The sequence below is a fragment of the Cucurbita moschata genome, unplaced genomic scaffold (genome assembly GCF_002738365.1).
Source record: "Cucurbita moschata cultivar Rifu unplaced genomic scaffold, Cmos_1.0 Cmo_Scf00039, whole genome shotgun sequence".
NCBI lineage: Eukaryota > Viridiplantae > Streptophyta > Magnoliopsida > Cucurbitales > Cucurbitaceae > Cucurbita > Cucurbita moschata.
The window spans coordinates 1,784,587-1,788,439 of NW_019268555.1; the positions used below are offsets into that span (position 1 = coordinate 1,784,587).

At 32.9% G+C, this 3,853-nt stretch overlaps 1 non-coding gene across 1 annotated transcript; it reads right to left on the reverse strand.

The window, feature by feature from the left end:
- Positions 1 to 1,218: 1,218 nt before the first annotated feature.
- On the reverse strand, positions 1,219 to 1,291 carry TRNAV-UAC. Its single transcript has one exon. It is a non-coding gene; the product is annotated as a tRNA-Val (tRNA).
- Between the last annotated feature and the right edge of the window lie 2,562 nt (positions 1,292 to 3,853).

Here is a 3,853-nt window from a genome sequence, read left to right on the forward strand (position 1 = left end):
ACAAGTGACAAGATACTTATGAAAGATTTATGCATGCAGAAAAATATTTATGACTCATATGGATTAGGGTGTACTTGTTAAGAATTTTTCCTTAGTTGTACTTCAAGACTTAAAAAAAAAATTCTTGAACGAGAACCCGAGATATTTTAAAGACCTCCCAATGAGTAGTGCAATATGGTCTTACGACAATGACTACGTCGTAGGAAACGCATGAACACCTGGGTGTAGGTACTTAAACTATGTCACAAGGAACCCGTGAATCCTTGGACATAGGTATGCAAATTGTATCGCACCGAACACATGAAGCCTTGGATGCAAGTATTAAGACTATGTCACGGAGAATGCATGAAGCCTCGTGCATTTATTTATTATATATAAGGAACAGATTAAGGTAACAAAAGACAAGAGATACACTCAAGAAACAAAAGTTCTCTGAAGTACAGGAGTTGATGAAAGATAATGTTTCAAAGATTTTCTTTAAGTTTCAATGTGGTAGTTATGAGTGACTGTGAGGTCTTTTAACTCATTAATGCCTACAACTTGTATAACTTAATGAACTAGATCTTCGAGAAGGTTCTTAAACTAGTTTGTAATAGTCTAAATAAATTCTAAAGGGAGTAACAGGACAAACTCTTACGCGAACTTAAAGTTCTATATGGTGAGCATTCCACAAATGTTCCACAAATTTCTCAGAGTATGAGTCTTGGATGAACAAAAATATTTCCCGTTACTAATGAGGTCGTGCAAAAACTAACAGTGATTCCTTCCTTCATTGCAAGGAAAGAAGCATGGCGAACTTAAAGTTCTATATAGTGAGCATTCCACAAATTTCTCAGAGTATGAGTCTTGGATGAACAAAAATGTTTCCCGTTACTAATGAGGTCGTGCAAAAACTAACAGTGATTCCTTCCTTCATTGCAAGAAAAGAAGTATGGCGAACTTAAAGTTCTATATAGTGAGCGTTCCACAAATTTCTCAGAGTATGAGTCTTAGATGAACAAAAATGTTTCCCGTTACTAATGAGGTCGTGCAAAAACTAACAGTGATTCCTTCCTTCATTGCAAGAAAAGAAGCATGGCGAACTTAAAGTTCTATATAGTGAGCGTTCCACAAATTTCTCAGAGTATGAGTCTTGGATGAACAAAAATGTTTCCCGTTACTAATGAGGTCGTGCAAAAACTAACAATGATTCATTCCTTCATTGCAAGAAAAGAAGCATGTTGTTGCCCAGGATTGAACTGGGGACCTTTAGTGCGTAAGACTAACGTGATAACCACTACACCACAACAACAAGATGTCCATGATCAAAAAACTAGTTAATAATTATAAATTTTAATGTTTAAACAAAATATCCTTAGAACCTCGAAAGGTTTTATCAATATTCTTCCCAAAAAAAAAAAAATCTTGAAATATATCTTTTACTTTTTAAATAAAAAAATAAAATAAAAAATAAGTTTATTGTTAGTGAGATGAAACCATTAATATCTTGTTTGAAAATAAAATTCAACTTTCAAACGTTTCGTTAATACTCATAATTTATGAACATTTTCCAATATGAATATAATATAATTTAATATTTAAATAGACAATTTATTTTCAATCTTATTCTTGAGTATTTTTAAAATGGGGTTAACCAATTCATTCATATTCATAAGAACACTTTTGAACTTTTTTATAATCAAGGGTATCATATGGTGGTGACCCAATGTAATCCTTAGTCATGTCTTTTTTGAAGAATCACCTTCGTCCTACCACGGTTTGACTCGTCTACTCCATTTCGAGTCAACAAAGATATCATAGCAGTGTACCCAAAATAAAATGGCAAGACGAAGTTATCTTTTTATCCATTCATATCCTATATTTAAAATATTATGCATAAAATCAACCACATGAGAAAGAAGAATATTACTAGCGAACAAACTATGGCATCATCGAGACTTGACCGAAGACCTTTGTATATTAGACTAAGGTGATAACCAACTATACCACAAGACCAAATGATGTGCAAATTTTATTCTATATTATCATATAATGTTATAAAATCCAGGAGTAAAAAGAATGATAAAATTAGAATTTTAAATCGTTTTTTTAATTCTAGAATTAATTGAATAGTAATTACATATTTGAAGGCTTTCATTGTTATTTTGAGCAATAGGATGGGCTCTTTAATTGTAACAACGTACACAAAATAATAATAAAACAATAATAAAGAAATAAATAAACAATTCACCCATCCCTCTTTCACCAATATCTTAGGACTCCTTCCTCAAATATCACTCTTCAACCCCTCCTCAAACTATCAGTTATACTAGAGAGAATAAAAAAATAGATCATAAAAACTAGAGAGAATAAAAAAATAGATCATAAAAGAATGCACATACAAAGCTGGAGAGAATAAAAAAATAGTCCCTACTCGAACTATTAGTTAGGCTAGAGAGAGAATAAAATGGCTTTGATACCATGTTAGATGATCACCACCAACTATCAGTTATGCTAGAGAGAGAATAAAATGACTCTGATACCATGTTAGATGAACACGACTCTTCACAATGGTATGATATTGTCCACTTTGAGCATAAGTTTTGCTTCAGGCTTTCCCAAAAGGCCTCATACGAATGGAGATAGTATTCTTTGATTATAAACCGATGATCATTCCCTAAATTAGTTGTGGAACTCTCATCCAACCGAATTAAACTGCTAACCAGAATTCAACTAAAAAAATAGAAATAAGATTTAGAAGTAATGAAGATTGAGGGATAGAACAAGACTATATAGAAGATTCAATGAATAGAAATAAAAACTAAAACTAAATAGGGAGAGAAAATAAAATAAAGACAAAGATCTGGTGAAAAAAACTATAGGATAAAATAATTAAAAATTAAAATTAAATATAAAAAAATGGAGATGTAGTGAAAAGAGCTCCACATGAAACAAAAGAATTAAAAACTAAAATTAAATACGGGGAGAAAAGAAAATAACACCGGGAAAAAAGAAAATACAGACCAAGACTAATAGAAAAAAGAGGGAAGATTCATAGAATTTAAAACTAAATATAAAAAGAAAAATGTAACATAAAATAACTCTATAAACTAAAGGAATAATTTTGTAAAAGTTCGAATTTAAAACATGGGCTCACGTTGACTTTTATTCATGCAAATATTCCAATGTTCATTGTTTACATGAAATCTCACATTGTTCACATGAAATCTAATTTAATCCTTATAAATTAAAGGAATAATTTAGTAAAAGTTCGAATTTAAATTCGATGTATATATTATGATATGTGAATGATATGATAACTCTTACATCATCATGTGTTCAATAATATGTGTGAGATAGGATACTATAGAAGGAGTCAAATCCACAACCTTTTGATCCAAAGTCAGACGCGCTAATCCACTGTGCTATGTAGTCATTTTTGAAAGTTTATGCAAATACATTAATATAAATATATATTTTTATACTTTTATGTTTGAATTCCTACTTATCATACCGTGATGGAAAGTATGGGCACCTGATGCATAATTGATTCCTTTGAACCAACAAAAGGACGGGGTTATACCATCTGAAATCCTTTAACCAACTCGCACCCCTATCTGGATGCGGGTTGTTGGCCGGTTGTATAGCTACAGCATCCACCGGTTGCATGGCCGCCGCGTTGGCTGGTTGCGTGGCCATTGTCGCGGCTTGTTGCGTAGCTAACAACGTGGCCTGTTGTGTGGCTAGCATGGTTTGCATTGTCGTTTGGAGGAATTCCAACATTAACCTTGTGGCGGGGTCTAACCCCGGCCTGTGGTGTAGCTTGGGGGCGGTGCATATTCAGGAGGGGGTACAGCTTGTGGGGGAGGTACAT